General features: G+C 40.5%; 1 protein-coding gene across 2 annotated transcripts in view; it reads left to right on the top strand.

The window, feature by feature from the left end:
• The first annotated feature begins 1,055 nt into the window (after positions 1-1,055).
• ELMO1 (engulfment and cell motility 1) overlaps positions 1,056-19,150 on the top strand; it is a 308,693-nt gene continuing 290,598 nt past the window's right edge. Inside the window, exons 1-2 of one of the 2 annotated variants that reach the window (XM_062509803.1) lie at positions 1,056-1,186; positions 2,282-2,323. The gene's annotated coding sequence lies outside the window, so the exon portion shown is untranslated. Of the gene's footprint in view, positions 1,187-1,719; positions 1,741-2,281; positions 2,324-19,150 lie in introns of those variants that run through there. The other variant, XM_062509813.1, reaches the window with a different exon arrangement.

Genomic DNA, 19,150 nt, shown 5'->3' with positions numbered 1-19,150 from the left:
ACATAACAGCATTATTGTGGTTTGAGAACTTGGGTGTTGCAGGAGAATGGTTTTATGGGAAATCCCTGGGAATTATTACCCTGCATAAAGATCCTCTTGTACATAATTATATGCAATATTAGAATCAGTAATTCTGCAAATTTTGGTCTTCATGTATGATGGGATAATTTACAGAAAGTAAATTTTGTTACACCATACAATAAAACTTGCTATACCACAGCCAGGCTTCATGGCTATCAGTTCTTATCAAAGTGAAATGTACAGGACTTCGGAAAAAAACCCAAAAAACCTCAACCCTCCCCCCAAAAAATCCCCCACCACCCTCACTACCTGGTATCCGGTATTAGAAGATATAATTTGATGGTTTGCTGGGTCACTTAACCTGTGTAATTCATGCAGTGGCTGTGGGTTAAGGCATTAAAGAAAAATAAAAAAAGCTTAGTGATCACTTTCAGGGAGACGGATAAAAAAATCAGAGCTCTGATATTTGACTTTTCCAGTGAGCAAAAGACACGAGTTGGGCACTCGTCTCGCCCCAGAGCTAGCGGGCCGCGCGGATGCTGAAGCGCCAGGGCCTGAGCAGCAGCCGGTACCCAGCGGCGGAGCCGGGAAGGGGGTGCGGAGTGGGGCTCCGGCCGCCTCCTTCCGGCGGGGCTCCGGCCTGGAGTGGCCCGGCTGCGCTGGCCTGGGCTCCCCGGGCAGCTCCCTCGCTTCGGGGGCGAGCAGACGTGCGCCGCAGCGTTTCTGCTGCAGGGCTGCTCAGTGGCGGCGGCTCTCTGGGAAGAGAAGCAGCATCAAAACATAAATAGGTATTCCAAAGGCAAAGAGGTAGCCCCAAATCCCTCACTTAGGAGCTGCAGGAGGAGGGACGCCAGCCTCACCCTCGCGCGGGGGAAGCGGAGCGGCAGCGGGCGGAGGCGGGAGCGGGTGTCGTCCCCCGTCCGCAGGTGCCGCCGAGCCGCGGGACCCCTCGGCGGCGGCCGGCCCGGGGCTGCACATCGCGGCCCAGCCAGCAGGAGGAAGAGGAAGTGAGAGTGGCGGGTGCCTGTGAGAGTCCCGGGATGGGGTAGCGCCGGGGCGAGCCCAGCGCACCGCACCGAGGCGGCGGAGCGGAGTGCGGTTCCCGTGGCGGCGGCCGAGCGGCCCCGCTGTGCGCTGTGGCGGGGGAGCGCTGCCCACGCCGGAGGTAGGAGAGCTTCGGTCCGGCGCGGGGACGCGGAGCGGCGCTGGACGGGCGGTGCGGGGAAGCGCGGAGAGGCACGGAAGGCAGTCGGGGTGGAGGAGGAACGGGACGGAGCAGGCAGCCGGTGGGCCTCGCACCTGCCCGGGAGAGCGCCGCAGCCTCTCCCCGCGGCGGGAGGTGCCGGGCGGGGGGCGGCCGCCGTCGCTACGAGTAAGAGGAAGCGCAGTGCTGTGCTTGTCAGCGCGGCGGGGCCTCGGACGATGGCTGCCGGCGGGGGGGTGATGGCCCGGCCCGACCTGCCTTGCCTCGCCTCACACAGCGGCTCCTCCCGCCGCCCCTGCCCTCTCCGGCGGCTACAGCTGCTGCTGCTACAGCCGCCTGGTTTCCTCTGCCGCGACTTGGCCGGCGCCTCCGCCTCCTCCTTCACTACCGCCTCCTCCCCGCTCTGTCCCCGCCTCGGCCCCCTCCCATGACCCTGTCTGCCGTTGGCTGCTCCTGGTGGCCGGAGGCCGCTGGCGAGGGGGACGGACGGGAGCCACGCACTCCGGGCGCGGGGGGTGAGTGTGGCGGGGCCTCGCCCGACCCAGCGAGACAGGCGCGTCGCTGCGCGGGGACGGGGGGGCAGCGTGAGGGGCAGCGGCCGCGGCCGGACCGGCGTGGGTTCATGCCTGGGGTCAGGCCTGGACGGAGACTGCGGCCGCACCGAGTGTCCGCACCGCCGCAGGCGCCTCTCGGGAGGAGAAGCCTCAACTTTGAAGCAAGTGCATCCCCACAGGCTGCCAGCTCGGAGCTCGGCATTGGTATCCAGCCGCCGCCTCCGAGGGCATGCCTCCCCCTCGACTCTGCATGCGAGGGCATCTTAGGGGGTAGGAGAGGGTGCGTGTGTTCCTTTTCCTAAGTTTATGCTCACATAATTGATGAAACAGCTGATGAATTTCAGATGAAATTGTTGTTCTGAAATGTGGGTGGTGGTTATGCAAAGCCACAGTGTGCAGCTTTGTAAAGCAAGTGGGTACTGGGTCTAAAAAGTTACATTTGTGAAGTTTTTTTGGCTCAAAGCCTTTGTGAAAGTTTATTTTGGATATGTTTTCCTTGCAGAATTAATGCAACTGTTCAACTCTCCCCTGAGAATGGTGTAAAGTAAGTATAGGAGTTCGTGAAAAATAACAGTGAGTATATTTCAAATCAGCAATGTTTTGTTGTTAACTTTATAACTCTCAATCTGCCAAGGCTCAAAATGTGTAACAAACAGAGAGAATTACAATGATAATAACAGTGCAGGAAATGTACCGTGTGTTAATTGCTTTAGTATAAACATGGTTGTCTATGAGCTGTTTCATGATACTGCAGTTATGGTGCAATTTCAGCAAGGGATGCTTTGAAGTGTATTAATTAGCAAATGGGATTTCTTTTGCTTTTGTCCCTCAGCTGCCTGATTGCCCTTGGTTAAAATATTTGTCTTTGGGAAGAGAGGGAAACTGAGTAAGAACTATGCTGAATCTTGTATCTGTGACTGGGAATGTTGTTTCCTCCTCTTTCTCCTTGTCTGTTTCTCCTCCTTTCCCCCAAATGCATGCACACATGCATGCCACCTCCAGTTACATAATCTTGTAGACATTTATGGATCATTCATTGTTCTCATTAGTCCTATTCTTTCTGTGTCATTCCTGCTTGATTGAGTGATTTAGGTGGAATATTAGAGGAAAGAAAATACATTGAAATTTACATAAAGTCCTTCCAGTTTGAAGAACTTCCAGTTTGCTTTCTTTGAAGGCTTTCTTTCCTTGATTCCCATTTTTCTTTTTTTAGTTGTATAAGTAGGTGGTAGGGATCTAATCTGATGACCGGTAACTAGATAAGGAGGAGGAAGAGCAGCAGCAGTGACAGCTTGCTGGTAAAAATCCCTCTTGTATACTGTTAGCAAAATATCTATTAACACATGTCGTAGAGCTGTTAAAATACTGCAGCAGCTTTTAAAACTCACTAGTCAGAGCAAAGAAAGATTAGTATGGTTAAAACAGGAACATGATATGAAATGGGTATTAGTAAAAGATACTGTTAGTGCAGTCTGTGGATCTCAGTGTGTGAATTGAGTTGTCTAGAGGCAAACCTGAACCACAATTTATTCATACTGAAAAATTTGCATAGGGGTAGTTGACTTTCTTTTCTCTCTCTTTGTAATCTCTTTGAAACCCCCTGTGCACTGGAATACACCTGCCTTCTCTGTAGTTTGCAACTTTGCTTTGAGTATCATTGTCTGAGGATTTATTCTAATGAACAATTTGCTCATGGGCAGGAGAGTAGAAGAAAGAAAACTGGTTTATATACTTACCATTTTAATATTTTTCCTTATGTTCTCCATATGCCAGGAAAAGCTTACTAGGTGAAGAGTTCAGACAGATTTTGCTGAGGGGAAAAACTCTTACCTGCTTACTCTGTAGCAGTCTTGGTAACCAAAGGTATCTGCAGTTCTGCAGTTGTCATTATGTAACCTGACCATTAGTGTTCTTAAAAGCAAGTATTTCTCTATTCTTGCTGTTTGGGTGCAACATATTGTGTTGTCTTACAAAGTTATTTTTGCCTTTTTACCTGGTTCTCATCAAGAAAAGCTTATTGTGGTATGTGAAAGTGTAACTGTTGCTGAAACACTGCTGTGTGCATTGAACTTCCTGACAGCAATGCTGTGAGGTAGCAAACTACAGACCGAGAGTAACGTGGTGCTCCACCCTTCCTTCCGCTCTTTGTTTTTGTCTACCTAGTAGAAGTCTCTTTGGTTTTAAGGTTTGAGTTCACAGGCGTGTTCTCGGAGTGTCCAGACTACAAAGTGGTGTTGGAATATGATCTCATGTTTTCCATATTGATGCAAAGGGAGCAGGGCTCCTGCGTTCACACATAAGACTTGTTGCTTTCTTCCTTTGATACTCTAGATAGCTTCATCAGTATGTGATGGAGTGAGTGGCTAATGCCTATTGATTTAAGTGCAACTAGGAAAAGGTTTCCCCAGATCTCTTCCAGTGCACCTGCACATTAACATACAGTGTTCTCCTGTTCCAATAACAAGCTTTTGTTGTTGTTTAGTTTTGATATATTTCCAGCCACAATGTTTCTAATTCTCTGATTCTCAAATAAGGATTTTCTTGTGACTTAGATGAGGCCGCCAAGTACAATTTTTCCTCTCAAGCTGAGATTTTGCTGTCATTTGATAGTTTCCTTGAAATAAACAATCTCTTTAAAATTTACAAGTTCTCTGTCATGCTGTGCTGTGAATGCTGTCTCTTCTATTTCTATGTACAGTTATAACTGGGGGTAGTAGACCTTCTCCTCTGCTGTGTCTGCACTGTCTAGAATGTAGAATTTGAGTGGGAATGGGTTGGTCAGCTTTGACTCCTCATTCAGTCATCATTCTATTAAAAAGAAGATTTTTAAAAAAAGAATAAGCCTTTACAGATATGTTGTCTTGTTGTTGTTCAAACACTTGAATCTACAAACGACTTTGTAGCAGCTATCAGACCACAGTTCAGCAAGGTGTATGGTGTATCTTTAACGGATGTCCCTGCTTTGAGTGAGGTTTTTTTTTTCTTTTTTCTTTAGTTTCTTGTATTTGTGGCAAGAAGAATGTGCCAAGTACACACTGTTAAACTTGTGTCAATTTAACAGAGAAACTGTTTAAAGGATTTAGAATAATTTTTCTTGTACTTAAGTCAGTCACCTTTTTTCCTTTCTTTCTTTTTTCTCCTCTCTCCTCAAATATAATACTGGAAAAGGAAAGAAAAATTAAAAGCAATTGGCAAAATTCAGAATGTTGGCAAGCATTTGATAGTACTGATCTAAGAGGTGATAATGTATATGTTACACTTAAACTGCATGCATATGGTTTTAGAGAGATCAATAGAAGAAGAGTAACAAACTTGCAGAGCTGTCTTTTGCTCAGTGTTTTTTTGTATCAAGCTGTTTGCAAGAATTTGGTTTTGTGGTGTGGTCTTTCATTATTGCAAGTGAGAGACATCATTTTTATCATTATCATTATCATTATCATTATTTTGTGTGAGACACAGAAGAGATATTGAAGATAATGTCATAACCTTCCTGCTAGCTTCCTCTGTTTTGTGATCACTGTTAACATTGAAGAGTATTATTAATGAGAAGTTTATGCTCCAGGGGATAGCTAGCATGCTTCCTCTTCTCTCCATTTCAAATCTGACAGAGAAAAACTTCTGTGTTCTGGGCGAGCTTGGGTTAGTGGCTGGTGCCACATGTGTGGTGCCCATCAGTAAGTAAGCTACTGATTTCTCAAGCTGCTGAGCAGATGATTTTGTAAAATATATACCTGTACTCAAGAGCAAGATGAACAGGGATTCATGTGCTGCTTGTTTGTAAACCCTTGAAAGTGCATTGATTTGTTTTTCCTAATGTCAGGCTTCCAGTGTGAGTATTTGATTTGTCTGCAGTAGGCTTGTTGTCAATGGCTACTTGGAGAGGAAAGTTAATTATGAGAAGTTAGTGGACAAAACGTTTTTCCTTTTTTTGTTCAGCAATAAATCACACTATGATGAAGACTTGTAGGTACTGCTGGTAGCAATTCACCTATAGAAAAGTGTTTTAGTTAATGTACAAATGCACTTTGGTGCATTTCTAGGGAGTAGGCTATGGAGTTCTTAAGAAAGCTGAATATACTACCTGGAGATGTTATGCAAATATGATAAAGGAACTATTCTTACCATCTTTGAGATGTAAGTCTTCTTGCTACTGTTTCTACTGTGTTCCTTTTACTGTCAAATAGCACGGCAAAACTCCACAGAACTTAGCACTAGCAGAACGGAGGGAGTGGGAACTACGAATCAATGTTTAGGGGTAAGATTTCCCCTTTCAGATGGAATTAAGTTGATTTAAAACGTTTGTGAAACATCATCTTCAGTAAACAGGCTAGGAATGGCAGGGAGGTGTTAGAGGGTGGTAAGTAAGAAAACAAATTATTCCCAAACAGGTTTATTACAAAACTATGTCTGTGTCCTGGCTGTGTTGTCTTCTCCTTTGTTTCTGTTTTCCTTCTGACTTTTATTTCTTTGAGTTAAACTCTCCTTGTAACTTCTTCTTCCACATTTGCCACTTCTACTTTGGTATTTATCTATCCCAGCTCTTTATGATTTCAAGGTCTTTGCCCAGTTCTTAAATTCTTTATCCTGGGAACCCTTAGGTTATTATTCACATAATTCTGTTTAAGATTTCCAAGAAAAGTTGTGGCCTGAAGTGTGTATCATCTCCTGTGTTCTTAAAATGTTTAGCTCAAAGGGTGTATTGTACATTCGTAATTTATGGTTGGCGTGTGAAGTGCAAATCTGTCTCAGAAATACTGTGTCATCAGGGACAATGTAATTTCTTCATCAGCTACATTGGCTCTTTTTCTTGTTGAGCTTGTTTCAGCTGAAAGGGAGGGCAGGTCACTTCTGAGAGAACTTCAGATTCTGGAGATGTGATGGCATTAAACTCCCATTATTTAACACAGCAGAGGAAGCTTGCCTGAGGATTATGTAATTAGCCAAAGCTTTTTTGGAAATCAGAGAGTGTGCATGAACCGGGACAAAATGCTCCATGTGGACCTTACTTTCCTTAATGAACATGTATGAAATTGACAATCCATATCAAATACATCCAACATTTTAAAGTTATACAAGAGGATGGATATGCAGGGTTTGACAACAGGCTCAAATAATGCTGTCAGCACTTTGACCTGCTTCCTTCAGCTGAGATTTTCGTGTGTTGTCTGAGGTTAGATGACTGGTGCCATTCAGAGGTGGTTTACTTCTAGCTCATTGTCAGCCTCATAGTAAAATGGTAAGAGTCAGATCTCCTGATGTAGTCTGTTGGAAACTTCCATAAAATGCAATATGTAGTTGTCCTCTATTGTGACCATGCACATGCTGTAAGTACTTTGTGCATTTGTTTGTGGACTTGAAACCCATCTCTTTTCCTTCTGATAGTGACTTGATCTTTTATGTAGTGATAGGAGATGCATAACTGTTGGGGAAATAGGAAAGTGATTTTTATTTTTATTTTTTAAATGTAGTAAAAACAATTTTTCTTATGTTTTGAAGTGATGGAAAGAGTTTAGCAAAACCAATGTTGCAAAAAACTCCTACAAAATGTGGTTGTTTTAACACTATCTTTCATAGATACAGATTTATTTTAACTAATTGTTCATATATTCTCAGTGCATGCATGCATGCATGCTGTTGTTTGAATTTGTAGCTGAAGGGAAAGTAGTCTTTGTCTATTTTTCATTGTCTTCAGTCAACGTACATTTATGATATAGTCCAGCAGATATTTGAGGGATACGTGGGTTTTGGCAGATGTCTCATGTGAGCAGTGCAGGCTTTCTGTCTGGCTAGATTGGCAATTTGCAATATTCTTCCTTGAATCTTGTTGATGTGAACATTACAGGGGTGACTCTTTAAATTGCTGCTTCATATTTTAGGACAGGCAGTAACCTACCGAGGTTGGTTGATGAGGAATTGATAATTATTCATATAATACCCTCTGGCCAAACAATGCCTTTGATTTGCAAATTCTTTTTCTAATAATAAGAGAAAAATGTCTATGCGACAGGTTGAAATAGTACAATTTTTACTCTTGGTGCCAATAAATGTACTTGTTACATACCAGTGTAGTCTTTTCAATTTCTTTGCTTTCTGATACAATTGCCACATTAATTTTCACAGTTGTGGCTTTAGCTTGAAATTGAAACCTAATAAATGTTGGCTCAGCACATGGATTTTGGACAAACTTTTTCAGTAACACTGAAAACCAAGTGAAAACAAAAAATAATCCTAAACATAAGTACTCATCCCTGGATTCTGGAAAAGATATCTGGGGTACTGTTTGGTCACTAGGCTGTTAAAATGTTGGAGTATTGGTGTTTGTCTTTTTTTCTTTCCCTCCACCCCCCAAGTTTTCCTTTTTTTCTCCTCCCTTCAAGCACCAGCGGACTCATCTGGTGGAACTCTACCCCCTGTGGTTCAAGTACATTCCTCTTATCAACCTTTTCACCCTACCTCCCACTGTCCCTCTTCACACATGTTCTGAAATCTCTTCTCCTTACCAAACTCGAAAAATTCATGCTTAGACATGGGGTCTGATTCTGAGCTCTACTTCATGTAGGTCTGAAATCTCTTCTATAGATGTGCATAACTTCTCTTGTTGCGCTTAATTTTCTTTTTCTTAAAAATCAAAAAAAAAGGGCAGAAAAATCTGAACAAGTCAGATGTTCCATTGGAGACTGAAAGACACAACATTTGGTGTGGTGGTTGTCACTACTCAGGAAAGGGGAGAAAAGGGGAGAAAAAGGAGGAAGACAAGCAAAAATTCTACAAAGCAAAATGAAAAGATCTTTTTCATTTTGGACCACTTAACACAATTTTAATCATATTTATGGCGATTAAAGAATTGACAGCTAGTACTAGTTTCAGAAAATGAGGGAAAGGGCATAAAAAAATCATTCAGACCTTGAAAAAAATACTGTGTTGTTTGTTTGTGTTTTAATTGTAACTACTGTTAGAAGTAGGTCAGTTTATGTGGTCTTTTTTGAAAAGACTGATTTTCATAATTTGGAGCTAAAATTGAAATTTTTGTAAAAGTGCAAACGTGGAAAGCAATTTTGAAAGAGGAAAATCATCTTGTTACCCTGTGTTGCTCTGAGCCTTTCTCTGTCCTGGCATATTTGGATGAACTGTGTAAACATCAGCATCTGTTCTGCTCTCTGTATTAAATGGTGATTTCAGTCTGTTTTTCTTGGATTAGCCTCAAGATGTAACCATGTACAGCATCTTTCATAAACTTTTAAAATATCCAATAGTCTGGGCTTTTATTTCTTGACCTGTTAAAAATAGTCCATTTTTTCCTTAAGCTACCTTAGGAATTTAAGTTGTTGGAAGAGTGTCTGGGTGTGTGTTGGGGTAACGAGTTTGCTGTGTCATGCTATGTTGGGATGATTTTCTGGAAGGTAGAGGTTGCAAAGACTTCAACTCCTGCAGCTGTAAGATACTCAGAAGACACATTATGATTAAGGAGAAATGTCTGCTGACGGAGAAGGGGAAAAGCAATCTGCATAATTTTAAATCCAAACTGGAATTTGAGTTCGATTTTGAAACAAATGCATAAATAAAATGGTCTTGGGCTGTTTACACTCAGATTTTAAATTGGTCTCCTGGCTCATAGGCCAGAGGGATCAAACTGTTCATGATTCAGTGGTGTGCAGATTGAAATTAAACCAGTTGGTTTTAAGATTTCTATAGGCTCCAGATTGCATAATTTTTGTAAAATTAGTAATTTTACACTCTAGAGATGGAGAGGCTTTTGGCTTTGAATTAATTCTGTATAATTAATATACGAAGGTTAAAAAACCCAACTGTACTGGCCTATAGTTTAAGTTTTCTAATTAAAGGAATGATGGCATAAAAGGAAAAGCAGTTGGACTTCCGTCCCCTAAATGTGTACATAGGGAATCACCAAACTAGACTAGAAAATCAAACTTAAGTCAACCCATAAGTCCTTTGTTTCCAGCTAATTGTTCTTGCTCTGTTCATTGGTCTTCATAAGCTTGGCTAAGGGGATAAGCCTTGCTTTCCTGTCTTGAGGCTTTTTTTCTCTTGATCTATTGAAATTCAGAATTGAGGGCCTGCTTTAGAAAATGTCCTGTGGCTAGCTGTCTGCTTGTAACAAAGAAGCCCCAGCTGTGATGTAGATGGAATGGATAGGTAGCCTCTCAGGCTAGCAATTTGTACTCATTTAGGAGAACCGGTAATTCTAATTTAATTTAGAAATGCTGAGCCTGAGTTAGCATTTTTCATACTGCTGATGTCTTGCTTTTGAATTCACACAGTACCTGGGCAGGTCCAGTGTTTTTTGCTACAGGTTGTTTATGAGGTATGTAACTTCAGCGGAATGACATTGTACAACTTTTTAGTTTTAACATGATGGAAGAGACATTGTAAAACACTGGTTTGACATAGGAAGAATGTAGTTTTGGTCTTTGCAACAGGTAAAGACTGGTGCCCTGAGTGCATCCTCAAGATGGCTGACCTCCAGTGTTTCAATGCTAGTAGTGTTCCAACAGGAAGAATGGAGAGGGGAATTCAGGTGTGCCACTCAGAGCAGCTTCTGGTAAGAAGTGCATAACACCAGTTGACAGGGCTCATAAAATGTTTTCTACACCTTCTAGCTTCTTCATCCCAGTCTGTTTCCAGCAGCCTCCTCTGTGTCAACACAGACAAGTGTTAGTTATGGATGTATAATTATAGCTACACACATAATTTACTGCATTATCACTAGTAGTCAAGGGGAAACAGAGTTGCGAGTTTTCAGTACGGTGGTCTCCATGTGTGTTGTCATTTCATGTGCACACTACAGGGGACAAGAGGCTTGACTTAGAGAAGCCTTGGGAGAAAAATGTCTTTGTTAAAAATTAATCTGGGTCACAGAACAGTGTGGGTTGAAAGGGACCTTAAAGATCATCCAGTCCAAACTCCAGCCCCTATTGTTTTTTGAAAAGTAGTACCACTGATAAAAAGACTTAATCAGTCAAATGCTAGCTTGTGAGAGCTGCAGCAAAATCTCTTAATTTACTGTATTTACTGAAAGAGAAAGGTAAGCCTGGTAAGTGTGGTCACTTGATCTTTACTTGTTCTATGGGAGAAGTTACTAGTGGGAGCAAAGCAAGGTAGTGTTCTGTATTGATAAAGATAACCTAAAGTGGTTAGGAAACTTTGAAGTTGTTTTGAGTATCTTTTCAACATTAATTTAAAAATACAAGGGTAGACAGTAGGCCGAATGTAGGCACAGAGATACATTTGCAAGCCATTTTCTGAATAAAAGCTGGGAAATGCCTTCCCTGGGGACAGCATGGACTTTATGCGCCAGATTGTAATATGAAGTTCCTGCTGTAATTGTTGATCTTTGGTGAGATGATTTAGCCAAACAGGGCAGAAAAGATCTGCAATCAACATTTTTCAGATACAGGCAGAACTAAACTGCTCTATCTATTGAATTACATAATGGAATTCCCACCAGACACTAGGAAAAGCTTATGGCAGCTCAATTTAGGTTTGACTGTCCAGTATTTGTATGGAATAAACATACATATAAACAGTAGGTAGAAGTTCTCAAACTCTTTTAGTATATGCTAAAGGCTAAAAGTGTTTTAAGTGTTAAATTCAGAGAAATCTGCTATTGTTTTCATTTTTTTACTCTGATGATGGTAGAAAGCCTAGTAAACAAGAAGTCAAAGAAAAAGGACCATTTTAGAAGGCACTTTCTCATTGGAAATGAACATAGCTGGTTTTAAAATACGACTGAACAACTGACGTGAGCTCTTAAAGGAGTATAACTAAGGACTGTCTGGAAATATATGGATTTCATGAATGGTGGACCATCTCTCTTTCCTCTCGGAATTAAGAGTTAGAGCAGATTGTTCTGTAATAAAGGTTAACCATAGATAAAAGATGATGAAGTAACAATATGATTTAGTTAAAAAATACTAACCCTTGACATTCTTCATAATTTTCTGTTTTGTAGTCATACTGATTTCATGTTTGAATATCTACACTTAAAACTGAAAATAAACTCTGAAAGTTTGGGGCTTTTTATGTGTGTATTTGTTTTGGGGTTTGTTTGTTTTGTTTGTTTCAAAATAAAAAAATCTGTAACTTTTTGCTGTCTTAATGGAGAAAGCTGTGCAGGGTTTATCTCGGCCTCTTACAATGAAAGCTTGCCATAATATTTCAAATAAAAATGTTAACCAAATAATTCTGAACAGCTGGCATACCTCAGTTCCTCTTGATAAAATAAAGTCACTCAGTGGTGCTAAATTTCTGGAGTTTGGCCTTTAGAAGTAGAAGAAAGAATTATCCCAGTTACACACTGCTGTTGCTTCTTCAGTTGTGAGTAGTGTACAACATCTTTGTGCAGAGAATTAGTCCACATAGTCAGAATTCAGCACTTAAAGTCTTGAAAGAAAAAAATGAGGTCAAAGAAAGGAAGGCACCTTCCTTGAATTGTGTAAGAAATTGATGCAGACTTAAAACATGCAGAATTACTTTTTCCTTTCTAAGGTCTAAAACTGGACTTCAGCTACTTCTGGTCCCATTGAGGAGCTCAGGAAATCAGTGAAAGCTGAGTGTGATGCATGTGATAATGGCATAGACTTTTGCTGTTTGCAGAACAATCTGGATACTTCAAGGGAAGAAGTTATCTACTTCTTTCCTGCTGGTATACTACTAAAGTGGAGTAAGTATTTAGGAAGGGAAGGAGCTTCGCTCATTTTGTGTCAGTAGAGTAACTTTGTCTTAAGAGAAGCAATTTCCCTGTTGTTACCCTTGCAGACAAAAAGATTGGGCTGCTGAGACATTCACATAAAATAATGTGTCTTTCTGTAGTAGTTATTTTAACGCATTTGTGACAAAAATGAGTGTCATTCTGCAGTTAATGGCTCCCATTGCACAATTGTTAGAAGAGCAAGACTGTATTAAGAAGAATCAGCAGAAACTTGTAGCATTTGGCCTCACCATTTGCTTCTGCAGAAAAGAACCACAAATACTAGAATGTTATTTACATTTGTGGATATATGAACCCCCAGTGTTTTACTTCTATGCTGCAGAGCATTTTATGTAGGTAGGAGGAGCAGGTATTAATTGCTGGTGAAAAGTGTTGTATATTACCTGCTTTGGAAGGGAAATTAAAAAAAATAATAATAATAAAAGGCAGTTGTTCTGTTTCAGACTCTTGGAACTGTACTGCCAGGAGCCTTCCTGGCCTCTGGCACTATCAACAGAAAATACAGCTCTTGAAAGAATGGATTATAGTTTCAGATGAGCTACTGGAGAGGGGAGAGGATACGAAGACTGGCAGTGAAAAGCAGAACTTGGCATTGCAAAAAAATGGCAGAAAAAACATTCAGGTTCTTTGAAGCTTTTAATGATAGTAGAATAAGGTTGAATGAAGGAGGAGAAAAGAGAAACAAAACAAGCAAGCAGAAAGTTAAAGCATTAGCAGGCCCCAAAAGAGGAGGGGAAGGTATTGTTGAGATTATTTAGGTCCTGTCTTTTTTGCAAGATAAATTTGAAAAAGGGAATTTGTGATCTCCAGTGTTTCAGTTTAGTATTTTAAATCTATGTGAAATATAATTTTGGGGGATTCCCTTACATAAAGTCACAAAAGCTTAGTCTGTCAGGCATATGGAAACTGAGGCTGAGTATGCTGAATATACGTTGTGTAACATAAATGACTGAAGAGTAGAAGAGCGGAACACAATGCACATTCATTAGGTAAATATTCCTCAGTCCTCCGCAGCTCTAACACATGGTCATTTTTACATAATATATTGCCTAGCTGGATACAGAATCACTAGCTGGTGGCAGGACAAGTTTGCAAACAACCCTTGCATTCTCTAGGGAGAATGATGAAGCTCAAGTTGCACCTTGGATTGTTTTGCAGGTCAAAAGGCATACAAACTTGCTGCTGCTTCAGAATGGTCCCTGGGTTTTCTCATTTCTTTTCTTCTTGTTTCTTCCCTCTCCATCCTTTCTGTCTGTTGTTGCAGAGCCTGTTTGAGTCTTCAGCAGACAGCATTAAAGGTTGTCTACCATATGGCTGCAGTGGGAGTAAGGAAGCTCTTGAGCTTTTAAGGCCAATCCTAGATTATTCTGGGTCCTTTAAGGTGGGTGGGTGGGCGTGAAGACAGGAAAGATTCTTATTAAATTACAATTAAATGTGAACTTAATTTTTCCTCCTGTTAATTCAGCACAAACCAGGACATATGGGTCATATTCTTCTTTGCAGTGCAGGCATGAATAGTGATGGGGAAAGTAAATGCGCAGGTCAGATCAGCCTGGAGGGAAGAACTCATCTTGTGCAGCTGCAGCTATGCTTCTGACCATAGCTACTCTCTGAATAGCTTGGAAAGACTTCCAATGAAGATTTTTGCTATTTAGACAGCAAGAGGTTGTAATCTGCACTCAGGAAGCATTCTTTCAATCAAAATATTTGGTTCTTATATTCATGCAGACACATATATGCAAACCTTCAGTAAAGTATAACAGCACAGCAGGATCTATTCTTATTATTTTAGTAGTAGTGAATATTAAGGAATTTGCCACTAAAACAGATGAAAACTGAGTTCCTGCAAATTTAATTGGAACTGTGGTTGGATAAAGGCATATAGCTTTGTTCTTTATCAAAAGAAGCTGAAGTCTGCTGGCTTAATGGTTTTCATCTCATTTCACTGGCCTTTGACTCTGAGAATTTCGTACAGCTAATAAATTCAGCCACTAGTGAATTATTTGCTATTAATTTCAGAGATTCACTATGGTAAAAAATTGTGATGTCTGTTTCATAGTGAGGATGAACATTATGCTGGAGCAGTTGTCTGTCTCGGGTGTGTAGTGAGGCATAGAGTCAAAGCTAGGCTGATCTTTGCTGCTGTAAACACATCTCTGGCTTGCTGTTGGAGCATGATTGCTTGGATTATACTGTTGCTCTCGGAAAACTTTGGGGTTTGTTTCCTAAGTATATGTTGGAGGGTAACCTTTTAAACATTGAACATAATTTGTAATTAAGGTATCTTAGCGTATTTTCTTAAAAGCTGAAAGGAAATTAAATTAAACATGCTGTTCTGACTTCTGCTTTAGGAAAGGATGCCAGATACCATGTAATAGGCAACACATTTGAAAATTTTCTCTAAATATTGTTGCAAGCCTGTGGAAATGAGTGGATCTCCAGAGTGCTAGAAGATAATAAAGTTTTATTGCTTGCTGTAAAACTGCTGGTGGAGGGAGTAGTTACACTAAAGCAAAGTCAAGTTTAAATTTAAATAAAGCTGTCTGTCCTGCTCCATATAGATAGAACCATGTAGGTATAGTACTTCTGAAATAAGCACCTTTTTAGAAAGTCCTGGGGAGGAAATGCAGTGAGGTAGTGTGTAGATTAGTTCATGGGCTTGTGGATAAACTAAGATTCTTTCCTTACACTTACTCCTCAAGAGGAGCCACTCTGTCTTAAGCAAGTAGCATTTTACTTTAACTGCAAGTTTTGTCAAGGAGGCAGGCAAAATGAGGGGAGAGAAGTGAGTGTTTGCAGATATAATGTGTCCTGCCTGTTTGGCAGTTCTAAATATCAGCAGCATGTGGAGAGTTAGGGGCAGGCCTACAGGTAATGTGGAGTTCCAGCAGCATGACTGCCAGTGAAGCCTGCACCTACTAACTGACTAATTGTTTCTGTCACACCTTTCTATCTCTCTGAAACAAATTAGCATTCATGAGAAGATTACTGAAGATTACTGAGATTACTGAACCAGGATAAATCACAAACACATTTTAAGTAATTATTTTGTGATTCTCCTTGGGCCAAGTACGCCTTTTCTAAAGAATACCTTGCTTTTCTACCTCATGAAACATTGTATTTTATTTAGCCAGAGAAGGTAAAGTCAGAGGTACGAAACCCTCTCTGTGTATTCCGGCTTAGCTTTTAATGGGAACTTTGTATTCTTGCTTCTGACCTTTTACTTCTGAACTTCATTGTGTGGTGAGATTAAAAAGCTCTGATCTGTGCTGGTTGTATTAATGCAATAATATGTCTAGAGAAAATAATGTGACAAAATAGTTGTGAAGCTTTGGATGCCAGTTTTGCCACCTCACTGGGTGTTCACCTAGTTAACAACTGGTCCACAGAGGGCTGAGTCTGTCTCAGTATGGCTCATTGAGTCAGATGATGGTTACTTGAACTGCATGGGAACTCCACAAGCCCTTGCCAAGTGAGAGTGCCTGTGCTATTCCAGGATCTTTCTGTGATCTCACCAGTAAATGCCCACCAAGTGCTTAGTTTGATTTAATAGTCTCATTTTCAATGTAGACTTAGACAGTCATGAAAGGAATTATTAAATCAGAGTGGGAATGACTATGCAAATAACTGATGGAAGTGTAAGAGTGAATGGCAAGTGCTATAGAATTTTTTATCTTCAGTTATTTATTTGAAAAGTTATTTGATAAGGTTGATAGGAATACTGTGTTTTGCTAGGGCTGAGGGGAGATCTTGTGCAATGAAATGGAAGTATTAGCTGAAATTACATATAAAAGTGAACCTTGGTTATAACTGGTATTTCCAGCATGCTAAGCCAAAACTTCAGAATGGATTTCTCCTGGCAAGGTGTTGTATTATGTATGGAGAGCAAGCAGACCTGGTGCTTCAAAGAGTTGGGTCTTTCCTGCCACCCTCAGAAGTTTTAGCTTGGTACCCCAAGAAACAGCAACAGATTTTGTTGCTTTTATGTATGGGATCTGTGTCTCTTTTCTCCTTTTCTGTTCTAAATTGTCAGCTGATTTAAACCAAGTCCATAGAGCAATAGAGGTCCTGAAGACGCAAAATCCATAGAGGTTTTTGGAAGTAGGAAACTGGGCAGAGCAGAAATTTAAAGGAAAAGGTTCTGGGGTAAACCTTATTAAACAGCTAGAAACCTGCACCAGGAATTCACATGGGTTTATTTTAACCCTGCTGCTCACATGAAATCTCTTTGCTCCCTTTGGTTAGACAAATGCATGAGAAAATAATGTTTTGCTTTTTTAAGGAAAAATGAAATGAAAGTCCTGAAAGCTAAAACTTCTACTAAAATTAGATTGTAATTTCTTAATTTACCTGACTTGTATCCTGAAACTTGAAGGGTGTGACTTTACACAAAGCCTTATTGTCAGAGTAGTTGTAGAAACCTCTAGATAAGAGAGATTCAGGCTGCTCTAGCAATTTTATCAGTGTTTAAATAAAAATACTGGTAAGTATTCACTTTAAATATTAAGAACTTAAAAATTCCAATGAAGCACTGTATTTTAGACACTTTTTGGCAGTCCTGTGCTGCTCATGAAAGAGCAGTGCTAATGAAGGAGACCTAACAAAACCAAAAAAAAAAGGAATTTTTTGTCCATATGGGAGAGTGTTGTGCAGATGGTTGACAAATACAGACGAATAGCTATAAATTTCTGCTGTAATGAAGACCTCAACTAAAAAGTATTTTCACTGCCCAGTAACAACTGATTACAAATTAATTTTGTGTTTGATAGGAAATCGTTTAGAACTTTAAAACATCCTAAAATGCAAACCTCTGTTGCTAAGTTTTACTGTAACTGTAAAGTCCACACGTTGGTTTTTGTCTTTTTATAAACATTTTTATAAACAAATTCTGCAGGGATGCAGAAGGGAAGAACATGATGGTTAATGAAAATAGGATGTTAATTGTTTCCAAGTGCTGACTTGCTCATGAGGTAGAATTTATCTCCAGTTGGAGGAGCCATGTAAATTCAGATGGTCAGGGGCTATCAGATGAGGTCTTAAAGCTGGTATGATAGTAACTTTTGCTATAATTTTCCTTGGGCCTCAGCTGGTGGCTTAGTTAATTTTGACCTGCAGCAAGCCAAGGGCCTGACCAGGCTGACTTTTCTAGCTGGGGCTGGGAGAAAGAACTTGAGGGTCTTGATTTTCCTCCTGGCCAATAGTAACATTACTTACTTTTGGTACCTGCTCATACATGAAATGAGTAGGTGCTGTAAATCAGTATCTCTCAAGTTTTTAAATAATTACTTCCCCTCCCCATGTTTAGCATAAATTTCCTCTTCAGTGTGAGCACAGCATGCTCCCTTGAGCTTGTGTCTCCCCATTCTAACACTTTAGATTAATTAAGGGCCTTTTTTGGTGATACTCTTCTACTCTAAGCCTTTCAAGTATCAAGACTCATGGACTCTTGTAATGTGCATTCACCAATTGAAGTATAGCTGTTACTCTTGGCTGTGTTTTAGTCCAGTCCCAGCTGCCTTTCTTGCTTTAGTCTTGGAGGTTTTGTCTTTTCTGCCTAAGTGTTTAAATTCTCACGCCTATCTCATTTACAGATCTTAAAATTAGATTTACTTTCAAAATCCTTTTTGAGAAGGAATGTGTGGGAATGCGTGTATTGACCATAAAAAATATCAGTCCTTTGGGAACCACATAATTTTTGAGATTGTGTTCCTACATATTAATGTTTTTAACTAAGCCATGCTTTCCTTTCTTTCCTTCCCCCCAGCTCAGGGAGCACTATTTGAGGTGAACTTTCTTCGTTTAGGATTTTGAATCCCAGTTAGAGCAGGATTGTTCGTCTTTTACAGACATTAATTCTGGGTTATGGCTTCTGTAGCAGTCCTGAATATTATACGCCTGTTCTGCGTTTGTGGGTTAATGTTAATTTAATGCAATTATTTTCAGCTGCTGTATATTCCCTTTAAATCCTACACTCTGCTGTGCTAAGCTAATGAAACACAGCTATTGTGGTGTACTCTGCTTCTCTGTTTACTAAAGGCTGTTGTAATGTGGAACACACTAACTGAAAGAGATTTTCCTGTCTGCAGCACATGAAAGTTTGTAAAGGTCTGTCAGATTTTTTTGCCCTTCTAAATAAAGTTTTTTGCTTAGTCTTTTGCTACTTCCTTAGGTTTGGAATCTCCTTATATCTTATGTGTCTTGGTTTTAAGAAAAAATCCCAGAGTATTAAAGTCAGTTGGTGATGGTATGGAAGGAAGTTAAAAGTCTCTGGTCTGCTGGTTCACCTTTCACTCCTGTGCAGATGCATCCTGAGCATGTCTTACATGTTTTAAAAACCATATATTCAGGATGGCAGAAGTTATGCTGATTCTTATACACAGAGAATCTGGAAGATGTATTTCAGGATATTTGTCATGGTCAAGATCTTGGTAGCTTATTGCAATGAGAATCACTGTACTCCCAGGGCTGGACTGCTTTCCAGATAAGCTAAAAACACCCACCTGCTTGAAGAGGGTGTAGGATTCAACTTGAAGTCAGCAAGATGACTTCACTGTTGTATCATGTAGGAGGAGAGGATTCACTGCAAGGAAGGCAACATATGTTTAAACTTAAATATCGTATAATTAGCCAAACTGGCAAAGG

This window comes from Cinclus cinclus, chromosome 1 (genome assembly GCF_963662255.1).
Source record: "Cinclus cinclus chromosome 1, bCinCin1.1, whole genome shotgun sequence".
Classification (NCBI taxonomy): Eukaryota; Metazoa; Chordata; class Aves; order Passeriformes; family Cinclidae; genus Cinclus; species Cinclus cinclus.
The sequence above is the reverse complement of the archived record's forward strand: the minus strand, read 5'-3'. Positions and strand labels throughout refer to the sequence as shown.